Genomic DNA, 16,646 nt, shown 5'->3' with positions numbered 1-16,646 from the left:
CTAGGCATTCAGGATTTTAAAATTACGTTCCGGCTTGTGATTGGTCACGTCGCGGTCACATGGGCGACGCGACCAATCACAAGCCGTGACGTCACGGGAGGCAGGAAACGCGCGCATTTTAAAATTACGTCACGGCTTGTGATTGGTTGCGTGCCGCCCATGTGACCACGAGGCGACCAATCACAGCAAGCCGTGACGTAATTTTCAGGTCCTGAATGCAGAATTAGGCAGAAAAATGCGCGCGTTTCCTGCCTCCCGTGACGTCACGGCTTGTGATTGGTCGCGTCGCCCATGTGACCGCGACGCGACCAATCACAAGCCGGAACGTAATTTTAAAATCCTGAATGCCTAGAATTAGGCATTGAGGACCTGAAAATTACAGCACGGCTTGCTGTGATTGGTCGCGTCGCGGCCACATGGGCGGCACGCGACCAATCACAAGCCGTGATGTCACGGAAGGAAGTAAACGCGCGCATTTTAAGCAAAGAACGCTGCCGGTTCCCTCGGTGAGGTCCAGGCTGCGTCGGAGAGGTGAGTATAGCAATATTTTTTATTTTAATTCTTTATTTTACACATTAATGTTGTTTCGATACCGATACCCGATACCACAAAAGTATCGGATCTCGGTATCGGAATTCCGATACCCGCAAGTATCGGCCGATACCCGATACTTGCGGTATCGGAATGCTCAACACTGTCATAATGTCCCTGTGCTTGATAGTGCCTATGTGCCTCATAGTGCCTCACAGCACCTCTGTGCCTCATATTCCCTCACAGTGCCTCTGTTACTCATAGTGCCTCTTTGTCCATCGTGCCTTGTGCCTTGTGGTTTCATGCTTTGTTCTTCTAGCTTCATGCCTTGTGCCTCTGGCTTCATGCTTTGTGCTTCGTGCCTTGAGACTCGCAACTTCATGCCTCATGCCTCTGGCTTCATGCCTTGTGCCTCATGATTGCACCTTTGGCTTTGTGCTTCATGCCTTGTGCCTCTGGCTTCGTGCTTCATGCCTTATACCTCTAGCTTCATGCCTCTGGCATTGTTCCTCGTGCCTTGTGAGCCTGGCATTGTGCATTGTGCATCTAACTGCACGGTTTGTAAGTGTAATTCATCTAACAGTCACTGTGGTTCATTAAGATTTTTGGGGTACAACGGGAGTGTCTCACTCTCTCCGTTTCTGCTGTATAATTTGTGTTATTTATACTGAATATTTTTACAGTATAGACATATATCAGGCACTCACTACGGTTATTTATTAATGATGAGCGAATACATTCGCCACTATTCGTTACTCAGCGAGTAATAAGCATTCACCCCGTATATTTGAGTGACCCATCCTAGCATGCTTTATTTGCAGCCAATGAACATGTTGGGCTGGCTTGCCAATCACAGTAATGCCGGCACCATCTTTGGTGTGGCATTACTGTGATTGGCTGGCCTTCCAGCGTCATAGGGACTAGTTAAAGGCTGCCGGAGTTGGGATGGGTGGCAGACAAAGGCTACAGTGTGTTGACAAACAGCACCACGAAGTCTTCCACGTGTTCCAGCCTCAGTAGCCAAGAGGCTGGGCAACTGAATCCTCAACCACTGGCCCTTCCGTGTCTTATGTCATTCCCACTCTGCTGTCCAGGAAGGAGGCACTGAGGTCTCCTATCCACTACCTGCAGTTACACAGACACAACAGTCAGCAACCATGTCCAGTTCGCTGTCCCAGCACAGTGTTCAGTTGTCCCTTGTCAGCATATATGTTTGTTCACAAATTGTTAGTTAGATAAGGCATACATATTCAATAGCAATTTGCATTGTCCGGTGCTAGACAAAGACTATTGCTGACTTTTCCAGGCTCCTAAATGAGACTTCTGTCTCTTTATTAAACTGTTGCTTCACTTATATTTTCTAAATTTTGTTCCTTACAAAAAAAAATGGTGGTGGGTAGGGTTGAGCGACTTTTGCTTTTTTAGGATCAAGTTGGATTTCGTGAAACCCGACTGTCTCGAAAGTCGGATCGTGTGAAATCGGCCGATTATTGTGAAAAGTTGGGGGGCCGACCGAAACACGAAACCCAATGCAATTTTTTTTTTTCTCTCTCTCTCTCTCTCTCTCTCTCTCTCCCCTCCATCCCTGCAAAATTTGTGTTTCACTGTGGGAATTGCTATATCCCAAACGTTAATATGGCAGTTTTACCCCTTGTGACGCCGCACAAAGCAAGCCGGAACCCATGTCATCACGCTGCACACACTCCTTCATTGGCTGAAAAAATGGCGGGGAAAGCGTCATAGCAAACGCGACTTTGGCGTGAAGATCGCCGACTGTGTGGCCAATCCCACGCTGGGGTCGGGTTTCACGAAACCCGACTTTGCCAAAAGTCGGCGACTTTTGAAAATGACCGATCCGTTTCGCTCAACCCTAGTGGTGGGGTATAGGCTAGTTTTTGTATATTTTAAGTACGTCTAAGATACTGGGTTAATGTGCTTCACAGACCTATTCAGGCCACAACCTTACACATATTAAAACATGGTCATTGCCACGATAAGGCCTTTACCGGAGCTCTGTTGCACTGCCTGAAACCTGATTAATACACTCCACGGACCTGTATAATTATTGTTGCATACACCGTATTCTGAATTTAATTCTAATGCTTTTTGTGTCTGGTAGAATCCAATTTACTGACATTGATCATACCGCTCACCCAACTCCTGTATTATATTCACCTTACAGCGGCTTCACCCACTATGACAGTGGTTCCATTGGGATCCTGTGGAAAAAAATGAACTGTGGAGCTTTTAAAATGCAAGTTTCAACGCACCTGGCGGCCCTCTGAAAATTAAAAGCGAGGGACGCATAATAACATAGCAGTGGACATGGTGGTGGTGGCGGGCGATGCCCAAAATTCAAATGAACATGCTTTATCTGACTTTGTGAAGTGATGGGGAATATGTATTCCACTGTCTTGCTATTTTTCATGAGGGTGGGTCCTCCCGAATGTAGGAGTGAGAGCCCTCACAAATAAAGTAAAAAATAAAGCCAAAACACTCCGTGTGAACATATGCTAAAGGGGAGGTTTTTATATTTTTTTCATTTTTATCTTGCGTTATATACATTTATTTATGAAGGAAATAATGTTTCTTAGCATTTTTCCCTTTAAAAAATTTTTTGGTATGGTAGGTCTTTTTAAGAATCCATAAAACCAGACCAATAGTCTGACAACATTATTCCCAGATACCATATGTGAGTCAGAAAGGCATGCAGGCATCTTCTCCATGCTGTTCCCAATTGGTTATAGCTCTTTCCCATCCATTTCAGCTTTTCCCATGCCCCAAGACCTGTTTGTTGGGTCCAGCAGAAAAATATTCAGCGTTCTCATTGACTTGCATTGGATTCGTTATTCGGTACGAATACAAGGATATTAGAAATTATTTGTGCTGACTTTCCCGAATCCGAATACTTCACTATTCAATCATTACTATTATTTATCTTTGCATATTTCTATAAAGTAGCACAAGGTATATTTTCTTCTGATCTTACAGATCAGTTACTAAAGCTAGTCTAATTCTTGCCCATGACTTTTGTTCTGTAGGGCTTCTGTACTATTCTGGTGCTATTTCTCTGGTACTAATGTAGGGAGGAGAGCCAAGTTGATGGTCTCTCCTGCGTATCTGGGCCGGAACCATCGAGGTTGTCACTAGCGTTGCAGTGGGAAGAGATTGCTGACCGGAGCAGTACAGGGCACCTGACTGATGGGGGCGGGTCAGACTTAAATAGCAATTTGAGCGGGAAGACAGGACACTTGGTGGGGACCGAACTTGTGAGTAGTAAGACGGTTAACTCCCTCTTCACAGACCCACGCCTGCTTGCTGTGCCTATACCCCCAGCTAGCCAGACTACTGATGCTTCCTACCCTCAGCCCAGAGAGACTTCCTTACCGGGTAGTGACTAAGATAGAGTACGGATCTTCGCTCCGCTCACTACCGCAGAGGCACCGCTTAGTCCCATCCTTGTGGTGCCTGCTGAGGACCGTCCCGTGCCTGTGAGTGTGTCCGCAGGACTGTGTGCTTCTACTGCGGCCTAGCTCACTGAACTCTCTGCTTCTTCTTCTGTGCCGCCGACCATCAACTCTGCCTCACCTTGTGCACGGATCAGGAGATCGCATGCTGAAGAACCCGGAGGATCCGTCGTTGCAAGGAGAAAGTGCATCGCTCATCTGCGGGACCGGATCAGAGACATCTCGTGCCGTCGTGGCACCTTCCAGCCACCTTCCTCCACACAGAGACTGATAAGTTAACCTGTTACATTCTATTGCATTTGACTTCCCCCTATTCTCCAATCACATTCCTTAACCCCCTGCTTGTACCATTACTGTGCCTATACATAAAGAACCTGTTAACCCTTGTTCTGCCTCCTGTGTGCACCTGCTAGCATCCTACACTACTTCTGATGTGCTGTCCGGATGGACGTACTGCAAAAAGGGATTGGGACATATTAGTAGTTCCATTTTCAGAAGTCCCTCAGGACAGCACCGTTATTTCCTCTCCCTTAGGTTTATGTTTAGCCTTGCACAAGATCGATCTTCTTGCAGATCGCTCATTCTCCAAGTTAAGATCGAGCTGGGGCCATTAGTGTTTCTTAAATATGATTTTCTAGTTGTTTGTATAGACCATTAGCATCCATCCTTCAGTGGTACTTTGAAAAAAACACTGGAGGGCGGAGGGAGGGAACTTTTAACCTCTCTGTAACCCTGTCCTGTCATAGATCAAGAAAATAACTGACTCCTGGTATGCAGTCCTGAGTGACTCCTGGAAAATGAATTACCGGTAGGTCTAAATCCCTATTTTTCTGCTCCACTGTAAACATAATATAAACAAACTTTGATTCTAGAGTCACACTATCCTTCCTCTAATTTTTACTATCATCCAGATTGTAGTTTACTAAGAAATAGGAAAAAAATATATAAAAAAATAACTGCCAGATCAGACTACACAGGGTTTGTTTGAAGTCTGTTACCATAGAGACACAAATACAATTGTTCTGTATAGAATCTGTATACATTTTGGTTGCCAAGGTGGATTTTTCAGATATACATACATAACTTTGAAGAATCATTTTTCCCATGGTAATGATATAGGTGAATGTAGCACTTCCTCCCAAAATAAGGACAGTTAATTGTTGAGGGTAGAAATAGTGAATTGCCCTGTAATCAGTTTTGTATTACAACAAAAAAGATCCACCTAAAAAATAGAATTGTCTAACATGGACAACCCCTTTAAGTGTATATTTTATTAAGTCTTATAACATTCCCGAAAAAGTGCAGTATAAAGTGGTGATGAAAAGAACTGAAAGAATGCAGACAAACTTTACACCATATGTATAATGTCATAGTCCATTTAAATCAGATGCAGCATCAACATAGATCCCTGTGGGATTTATGAAATTACCATAGATATTCAGTGGTAATGAAATCCTCCCAGTGTGTCTCTAAAAGAAATTAACTGAAAACTTTTTACCAGCGAAAGCTGAAACTGAGGGTAAATTTGTCACTTAAATTTGCTTTTCATTACTTTACACTCCATTTCTATCCATTTCATGCTCAGCACTTTCCCTAAGTAGTTGTTTAGAACTCTTCTCCGCAAAGTCTCAGTTTTAACATAATAGAATGACTTTATGCATTTGCTCCTGGCTGCCGTATCCTGCATGATTTGTTATTGATCATTTCATATTTGATTTTTTTAGAGGTCATATATCATTGTTAATCACTTTTCTGTAATTGAATAGGCAGCGTTATGGTGGTTTTATCATTGACCTCTTTTTGTAGAAACATCAAATGTCATCCAATAAATTAACATTGTTCTTTTGATTACATTGACAGACGGCAGCAGATGCTTCACACATGAGCGGTTTTTCTAGAGTACAGATATTCAATCCACTCACAATTTGGGATTTTAACGGAAACCTGTCAATGCTATTAACCTGCAGCAGATATAGGGTTAATCTGTAGACTAATAGCATTATTAAGGTGCCTAGCCACTGTACTGATAGGACTTTATTTCTCCTAATAGCTGCCAGATTTCAGTTATACAGGTGTGTCATATCAGCTTCATTCATAGCTCTCTGTGAGCATGCCGTGACACTGACTGACAGCCAGCTTTGCACTGATGCACTGCAGAGGAAGCTGTCAGTCAAAGCAGTGAGCTGATATTAATAGCCTGGGAACCTTTATAGCTATTGGTCCTTTCCCAGAATATTAACATCAGCCCCCAGCTGTTGACTTTCCCTCAGCTGGTTATGAAAATAAATACAAGTACAGAAAAATAAGCACGCAAATCACTGCTTAGAAATCACACTGACATTTTTCTATCTATCTATCTATCTATCTATCTATCTATCTATCTATCTATCTATCTATCATCTATATATTTTCTATCATGTTCCTCGTACTTATGTATCTCTATCTTTGAATATATGTAATATATAAAGCTGTTTAATTTCTATGCTGCTTTTCATTCTATATGTGTTATACTCACAGCACACAGACAGCTCACTGTCACATGGATGTCACAAACGTACACATTGATGGCCCACAGACACGGACAATGGAGCCTACCAGTACTGTTTTTTCCAGTACTGGTGATTCCTGTACTGGAAAAAACAGTACTGGTAAGCTCCGTGGTCCATGTCTGTGGGCCATCAATGTCAACCTGTCACCCCCAAAATCGAAGGTCAGCTAAGCCCACCAGCATCAGGGCTTATCTACAGCATTCTGTAATGCTGTAGATAAGCCCCGATGTATCCTGAAAGATGAGAAAAAGAGGTTATAATATACTCACCCGGGGGGGGCGGTCCGATCCGATGGGCATTGCGGTCCTGTCCGGGGCCTCCCATCTTCATACGATGACGTCCTCTTCTTGTCTTCACGCTGCGGCTCCGACGCAGGCATACTTTGTTTGTCCTGTTGAGGGCAGAGCAAAGTACTGCAGTGCGCAGGCGCTGGGCCACTCTGACCTTTCCCGGCGCCTGCGCACTGCAGTACTTTGCCCTCAGCAGGGCAGACAAAGTATGCCTGCGTCGGAGCCACAGCGTGCAGACAAGAAGAGGACGTCATCGTAAGAAGATGGGAGGCCCCGGACCAGACTGCAATGCCCATTGGACCACACGGCAGTGGTAACGCTCCTGGGTGAGTATAATCTAACCTCTTTTTCTCATCTTTCAGGATACATCGGGGGCTTATCTACAGCATTACAGAATGCTGTAGATAAGCCCCTGATGCCGGTGGGCTTAGCTTACCTTCGATTTTGGGGGTGACAGGTTCCCTTTAATAATATTATTGGGCATGACAGATTCTCTTTAAGAGCCTTTTATTTTGCGTTTTGTGGTTATTGTACACATTCACCATCTATATTAATTGACTTTTGTCAGATGGATTTTTGCATTATCACTTCAGTATTCCATAGCTAATAATGTTTTACTTGTGAAGCACCATTGCAAAATAGGGACTTGTTTATGCAGGATTAATTGTAGTCCTCACTAGAGATTTTCCGAAATTTGAATTTTGCAAATAAAGCAAAGATAACAGGGAAATACAATTTACTTCAAAGTAATTTGATGCACATTGAATGTTCTTTATTATGATCTGGGTATAATAAATATAGGATGCAAAAACATAAGATGTAAAAAAGAAGTAATACTCATCTCATCACACACCTGTCCTGCCATGAACGCAGCCGGCCATCTGGTTCTCCTGATGTTTCTTTTCGCCTTCCATGGTAGCAGGTATCCTCTTAATTTTGCTTCACTCTTTGATGTGGCTTTCAGTGGAAAGTTATATCGTAACCTTGTGATGTCACGGCGTACGTTGCAATGACACAGCAAACAGTGACATCAGGGGTCTTTTCTGTAGGTCCCGGCAAAGACTGAAGCAGATTGAAGCGGATGCCAGCATAAACGAGAAGTGCGAAGGAGCAGAAGGTGGTCTAGGCGTGTGGTGGATCAGGTGAGCAGTGAAATGAGTGTTATTATTATGTTTTTAATGTTTTGCTTGCCCTCTATGTGTCAGCAAAAAGATGGCTACAGCCAATTGCCAAAATTGCGAAAACAATCAGCATTTTGGGAATGCGAATTTTTGTAAAGTTTGCGGAGAATTCAATTCCAATAAAATAAATTTGCTAATCTATGGAATCTACCATCATGTGCTACAGATATGATAGTGTTTAGTAGATCTTTCTAGGAGAAAAAAATAATAATAGTAAAAAAAGAAACTGTTTCAAAATATTACCTGTACAATCCAGTGAGTGATTATGGATGGTGCCTAAACCTGACAAAGGTGCAATACCGAAAAGCGCGTCGGGGTGGGTGCCACACTCACCAGATTGTACAGGTAATATGCTCAACCACTTAGAGAGTCTTTGTATACTTAGATGCTCTAAATGATTTAGTGGGATTTACCACAAGCATCTATTTCAGTTCTTCTGAATGTTTAATTTTGCTTATACATGACAGAAGCATCCGGCTACACATGAAATGTATCCATTGTGACATGCACACTTGTATATGGCTATTGTGCTACAATCTATTTTTCTCTCTGATCCCAATCTGCATTCATAGTTTCTACTTACATTCTGATTGAGATATTGGGGACACATAATTGTGTCTCCATTTTACTGCCCTATATGGGACCGTGTTCATATATTGATCTTGTTAGTGCATAATTTATATGTAGGATATTTTTCATATAGACGCATATACTTTGTGCACAGATATCCATGACCGTACATACAAATATAATGACTTTGTTGATGTATAACCTATATATTTATATCTCTACAATTTCAATTACCAAATATACATTCATATTCATGTTTTCCAGTCTTACATCCATTTTTAGACTATGTTTTAACTTCTTTATGTTGTTTTTGTCTGTAGTTTTGTGCAGTGTGTGCACCTGTCTTCTCCAACCATTTGTCCAAATAAAGGGTTTTTTAATACAGTATATGTTTCTATAATTCTTTAGGAGCTTACAGTTGTTTTGTTTTTCTTTAAATGTTTTTTGTGCTTTGTCCGAACGGTCTGATGCACATATTTCTATCTACACATAGATTATCTGCACAGTTTGAGTTTGTTGTGTAACCACCTAACCAAGGATAGTTTTTATACCATATACTTGGTTAAAAGTAAAAAAGAAAACAATCACATACAATTTCTCTACCAGACCATTAAGTAGTGACATAACTATGGGAAGCATAGATGTGACTTTTGAGCCCTGGTGTGCTGCCATTTGCCACATAAATGGACATTATTAATAGTGCACAGTAAATGAGGTCCTTACAACAGATGTTGCATTTTTGGCAACAATTAATAATGACTGTTTTATGACCCTCTGTGTTAGGCACCAGGATTCTCCCTCTGCACAGGATGGATCCCAAGTCTTATCTTCTCCTGAGGTCTCCCATTCGGTCTCAACCGCAGTAGAAGCTGCTCAGCAAAGATGTCAGTTTCAGCGTCTTACTCAGTCTCAGCGTCTTGCTCATTGTTACTGCTACCTCTCCAGGTTCAGCTATGGTAACTAACAATAAACAGCAGCGAGCAGTCATTCCTGAGATTAAATCCAGGATTCACTCGACTGAGCATGCTTGTGAGGTGGCGACCAATCATTGGTGGTCGGTCGTCAGCTGCTCAGGTCCTGTGCCGGCTCTGGATTGGCCTGCGAGCAAGGTCCTGTCTAATTGGCACAGTCTATAAAAGGATCTTTGGCGCATCGGTGGGGGCACTAAGATCATGTGTATTTGCTGTGTGTGTGTAGGTGGGACAGATGCCAACCTGTTTGCATGTTTTCCACTATTAGCACCACAGGTGCATTTCTAGACAGGCAACGTAGGGCAGGAACTCCCTCTTAAACCTAGCATCTACACTGGGAGTCCTCAGGCGCAGTGCTCAAAAGCCACCGAGTGTTAGAGCAGGTTCAATCACCAGCATAGTGGGGGGAGAGTTATAGGGACCCCAACTAGGGTCAATTCCTCTATGCTCCTGTGACGTCTAACAGGGCATAGCTTTGAGTGCTCTCAGCTTTTCTACTGCTCTGTGCAGCAACAGAGTCAGGCACGTTGCACTCTGTTCACACTGAGTGACGCTTATCTAGGTGTGTTTACGTAGCTTACTCGCGGCCACGCTCCGCCATTGTTTTCTAGCTGCGGTTTCTCCATCACCGCACGGTGGACCCCAGGTTGCGATCGCACCTTCTCATAATTTACAATTGGTGCAATCCGCAAACTCTAACAGTCTGTGTTTTCTACTCTATAAGAAAAAGACGAGTTTCCCTTAATTCCACGTAAGGAAAGTCTTGCTTCCTTACACTGATATGTATTGGAAATTTTCACAATGGGAAGCAAAAGAAAAAAAATTCAATTCAATTGCTACACTAGGGTAGATAACGTCTTTATCATGAGTAATGCCTGCCGTATGACTCCAGATGACAACCTTTTTATATTGTAATCTTCTTCATGGGACTCCTCTGCATTCAATTAGTCTAATGTATAATTAACTTCTGAAAAACGAGACTCCTGGAGGAGACGCTGCCGTTGTTTTCCTAGATTCTACGCTGCTGTTCAGTGTAACACGAAATCTTGATGTTTTTCGTTCTCGGAAATGATATTTAAGATTTGGTTCCTCAAGGGCCTGCAAGAAGCCAAAGCTTCTGAGTAACGTATATTTAAGCAAGTTCCAGTCTTGATAATGATATTTGTGTTAATTGTTTCACTGCTCGTTAATTGAAACATTTGCGAATCTGGCATGTTACTGGACCTCGACGGCTAAGCTTGGACCACCCTGCTGCAAGTGACTATTTCCTTCCTTCCCTCTTTTCTTTCTGAACAAATGTTGAGCACACACCCTTATAATGCATTCACTATTTGGTATCTCCGCTGTATGAAAAGATCACACAGGTTGGAAAAAATAAAATAAAGATGTAATAATTATTAGCTGCAAAGTCTTGAAATTCGTATTTACAGTATGCTGTGTTTAAATGGGTTGCACCAACTTGGGAAGCTAGCACTTTATTGTTTTTATCGACTTATTATCGATGTGTTATTAAATACTCTGCCTGTTCACAACTCACATTGCTTGAAAATGTCTTTACCCAGAGAAATCCGCATTTTTCCTAATATGTAAATTTGCTCTTAATATCAATGGGCTGAACATAGATCTCCCTGAGAATCTGCCTCCAGAGCCTACTTTATATGAAAGGAGGCGTTATCAGTGTGAGACATGTAATGACTGACAGCCTGCTCTCTTGGTCTACATGTCTCACACTGGTAATGCCTCTTTAAATTTCAAATAAGCTCTACAGATAGATTCTCAGGGAGATCTATGTCCAGCCTATAGATCTTAACAGCTCATTTACATATTAAGAAAAATGTGGATTACTCGGGAATAAGACATTGGATCACAGATATCAAGGTGTCAGTTTATTCAGCTTCCTATGATATACATGCCCTTATGGACGGCTTAGGAGGGCTGATCCTACTGACAGATTTCCATTCAGCCCATAGTTTCTCACAGAGCTGTTTAGGATTTTGGTTACATACATGTATCTACATTTTGGATGGACCGGTGTTTTGAACCCTCCATGTCCTATTATAACACGGAGCTTACAAAGGAGTTTGTTCTCACAGTGACACACAATACCCAGCTGACTCGGAGAATGTATTTGTCTGTCTTTTGAAAGCTTTTAGGAAATGGAAGAATTTGTACTGCATTTCACAAATGCTGGCATGACGCTGATATATCTCATTACGATTTAAGACTCTCACGTAGACTATCTATGACACAGATGTTAAGAGAGCTGAAACGACATCTGCGCTAAGTGATTGTCTCACTTTGCATCCTGTTGTGAAAAACACAACACCTGCTTCATGAGTCAAGTCCTATAACTATACTAACACTAGGAAAAAGTCACTTTCAAATGTTGTTAATGAGTTTATTTTAAGACCATGGATTTAAATTGCCTGTAACTCTAACTCATTTTTTATATCTGATTTTTTTATATTTCTTAATTATTGCTATATTATGCGAAGCTGGTTTCTTGTTGCCTAATTTTGTGCATTATTACATTTAGTAGTAATAGTATTTTTCTATTTTGGATGATAACTTTATTTTAAAGTGTGTCCACAGAGGCACAGAACTTAGTGGTTACAGATACACCCAAGGAATAATGGTGTCATTTCTTGTGGTTAATTCCCATTCACTTGACAAGAGTCCCACTTGAGAGTTCCAACTATCTCCCACATTCAGCTGTCTCGCCAACGTCCTACAGATCACAACCACACCTCCAAAACCAGGTCCTGGTTTGGATAACTTCTTGCTTCATGCCAAATCCCAGTGCTCCCAGTTGGAATACAAGATGTAACTGAATTAAGAGATTAAATCTGAATAACACAAAGCATAACTGAGTCCAGCCATTTTCTCAAGCTTTATATAAAACTAGATGGTGGCCCAATTCTAACGCATCGGGTATTCTAGAATATGTATGTTCACGTAGTATATTGCCCAGCTACGTAGTATATAGTACAGAGCCACATAGTATATTGCCCAGCGACTTAGTATATTGCCCAGCGACTTAGTATATTGCCCAGTGACTTAGTATATTGCCCAGCGACTTAGTATATTGCCCAGCGACTTAGTATATTGCCCAGTGACTTAGTATATTGCCCAGTGACTTAGTATATTGCCCAGCGACTTAGTATATTGCCCAGTGACTTTGTATACTGCCCAGTGAGTTAGTATATTGCCCAGCGACTTCGTATATTGCCCAGCGACTTAGTATATTGCCCAGCGACTTAATATATTGTCCAGCGACTTAGTATATTGGCCAGTTCCATTATATATTGCCCAGTGACGTATTATACAGCACAGAGCCATGTAGTATATTGCCCATCTATGTAGTATATTGCCCAGTCATGTATGACACAGGTTACAAAAAAAAAATAAACATACTCACCTTCCGCTGGCGCGTTGTAGCTGTGTCGCCTGTGTCGGGTGCAGCCGGCAGCCTCCGTTCCCAGGCTGTAATGACGTCGCAGTCACGTGACCGTGACGTCATGGCAGGTCCTTTTGCCAGACTATCCGTGAACCGGAACGTGCCGGTTGCATCGCGAGGAGCGGGAAAGGCGGCGTAGGTGAGTATATTATCATTATTTATTTTTTTAATTATTTTTACCATTCGATGTTTTTACTATTGGCACTGCATAGGCTGTGTCAATAGTAAAAAACTTGGTCACACAGGGTTAATAGCGGCGGTAACGGAGTGCGTTACCCGCGGCATAACGCGGTCCGTTACCGCCGGCATTAACCCTGTGTGAGCGGTGTATGCGGGCGCCGGCAGTGAGTGCGGGGAGTAAGCGGCCATTTTTTTCTAGACTGTGCGCGCCGCTGATTGGTCGCGGCAGCCATGACAGGCAGCTGCCGAGACCAATCAGCGAACGAATAACGGTGACAGACAGAAGGACAGACGGAAGTACCCTTAGACAATTATATAGTAGATGCTATATATAAAATATAAAATGAAAAATGGTTTTCTCTTTATTACAAAATTCCTAAAATAGCAAAAAACACTAAGGCTAATTCATATAGACAAACAGGAGATAAAAAGCAACACATTTCGACTGTAACTGCGGTCTTCGTCCCAGCTATCAACAGTCAAGTCTGTAATCATCAAAGGAGCATAATAGAAATCATATAAGAATGACCTAAACCAGCAAGGAGGTCCAAGGCCTGATAAAATGTCTTAAAACAATTTTCTTTTTTTCTTAGCTGAGCAGGTTTATTGAACTTCTTCTATAGACATGACAGGAGAAAAATAAAACCATTGGGTTATGATATGCAGTTATGAGTCGTTATAGTGTGTAAGGAGCAAAAATGAATACTTACAGACTTCTTCAAATGTTAGGAGTCCCACTTATTAGCAAGTCTACACAAGTTAACAGGAGTCAGGAAAAACTAGAACCAGTCATCATGGTGAAAGACACTGAAGCCAAACGTCTAGTAATAGGAGAACCAAGGTTAGTCATGCCAAAGGGCTTAAATAAAGAGTGGATGGACAAGCCAAATATTTGGGGTATTAGACTAGATGGGTATGTGGCAGATTAGGAAAAAGTGCAGAAGATATGTCAATATATGAAGTTAAATATACAACCTGAAATGTAGAATGAAAACAAGCCTATGCATGTGATTAGCCCATAATTGGCTCTAAAATGTTCGAGAAGCCAAGAGGAAGCGCATTCTGTTGTTCCCCAACCTTGGGCAGCGACTAGAAGGATCAGAGTATGGATGATACTTGTAACTATGTTATAGAAATATTTATAGGTTCAGTATTCACCCTTACTTCATACCTGGACCAAATATTTATGTAAAAATCCAAATATAGAATAAGCTTCATCAAATAATAGATCCAACATACAATGATTCATTGGTTGATCCTCTAGATATCTGTAGAATGTGACAAGTCCACAGTTAATCATGTTCTGTCAGTTATTTCATGCTGAGATCATTAAAAGGCTGAAAACAAGAAGCTGAAATTGTGTATTGTGTTACAATAATTTGCGCAAATTGACCATAGAAGAATCTAACAACCACGATGAGGCCTCCATATGGTGGAAACATGACGTTTGTGTGGAGATTAGTCATTTTCTTCTCAAAGTTGCTTTCGAGGTCGTACAAAGCTTTGAACTGAATTAAGAAATAATGAATAGATACAGATTATGATTTATCCATACGGTAATGATGGAAGCGGTATCCTTTAATGAACATCAATGGTATAATAAATAACAGTATGTGGAGGGTTTTGGCCTAGGGTAAAGCATTAATGACCGGCCCTATCACATGCTGTCAATAGCTATATACTATGGGAAAGTATGCGGAGGCTTTAATGGATCAGCAGCTGTATTCTGCTGCAAGGTACGATATTTATGGGTAGAAATAGTTTCTTTAATGATGTCTGCAGGGAAATCTACTATTTGCTTGTAGAGGCATTGTGTACATTTTACGGAAGTAGAATATATATTGAAATGTTCCATCTAGAGAATGTTTTGTTACTTCATATTTCTAAAGGTAATTGAAAATAGTTAAATATAACAAAACTATATTTTTGTGTGGTGCAATGGTGTTTTTTCAGTAATATTAACAATAATAATAACAGTTATGATAATTAATACAAGGTTTGGCTGAGTTCAGTCAAGCATATAAAAACCCGGTTGATTTTCATCCAGTAAACTCTGACTTTTTTCATCCATATTGCCATCCATGTGCTCTCTGTGTGTCCATAGTTTATGTCCCTGTGACATCGGTGTGGAATTTGCATTTATATATCAACATTTTTAAATAATATAGTTTCCTCGATTATTGATAGCAATGGATCTGTAAAAATCAAAGGCATGATTCGTAAAGGATGTGACCTTTTTTTATACCATAGACTAGTATAGATGAGTTTCATCTAAGATACGGAAGAAAATAATGCATTCTGTGACTTTGTTTGCATAGACACTTGTCCATGTGAAAAGACTGTGATCCAAACAGTTCTATGTATTTAGTTTCCTCATATAATGCCATTAATTTCACAGCTTTATAGACATCATAATGTCTATCCCCATTGTGGCTCACACTGCATTCCCTATCAGTATGTGTTTGTAGTGTGGGAGGAAACCAGAGAACCCGGAGGAAACCCACAACAAGGGGAGAACATAAAAACTCCTTGCAGATGTTTGAATTACATTAGTCAATGTGTTGTCTGATTATTATTTGGACAACAACATCTGTATTATACCCTCGTCTGGATGAGCCCTTAGTCAGTCTGACATTTCAAAAACAGACTGCATTCTTGGGTGGTCATGGGCAAAGATTTGAGCTCCACAAGTTATCCCTTACCCTGGGAACCCACCAATCTCAAAATTGGGACTATGAAATTCCCCTTTAGAATGGAGCGGTGGCTGCACATGTTCACCATAGTTGCAATCATTGTCCAAAAGATTGCAGAAGATGGAAAAAGTACAATACATGGCTCAGTAGTCCCATAGATTGTGATGTTACCTGACCCAGCTAGGAAGAACTCTTTAACACAAATATAGTTATAATATTTGCATCATTAATAACATTGAGGACATTTAAAAGAAATCTCCCGTAAAAGACAAGATATGTGGCAAAAGACCAACTTTTGGACCACCCAACCCAAACAATAGAACAGAGCTACAATTCCCCACTTTTCTTCACTGTGTTGGTGCAGCCTGGTGACGATGACCATTGCTTCTCCATTCAGTGATTTCAGAGCTTATGAAGATAGTTATCTTTATGGTTATCTCTGCCAGTTACCTAGGCATTAATTGAGTGCCAACCATGATGTGTGTTTATGCCTCTCAATTCAATCCCAACACAGTAATGAAGAAAAGGGAATCCCAACCCCTGTTCTAGTGATCGTGGGGATCTCCATGATCAAATATTTACAACCTATCCTGTGATGGCAAATCCCCTGACTATAGAATGTAAAAAATACTCCTCCAATGTTTCCCTGGAATTTGGACTTACGCATTTGGATCCTCAAGTCGCTGTCCTCATAGTAATCAATGAGTAAGAGGCTGGGATGGACAAAGGGTCCTTTTGCATGTATAGTAAGTGAGCT

This window comes from Ranitomeya variabilis, chromosome 3, assembly GCF_051348905.1.
Source record: "Ranitomeya variabilis isolate aRanVar5 chromosome 3, aRanVar5.hap1, whole genome shotgun sequence".
Classification (NCBI taxonomy): domain Eukaryota; kingdom Metazoa; phylum Chordata; class Amphibia; order Anura; family Dendrobatidae; genus Ranitomeya; species Ranitomeya variabilis.
Note: the sequence above shows the minus strand (reverse complement) of the source record.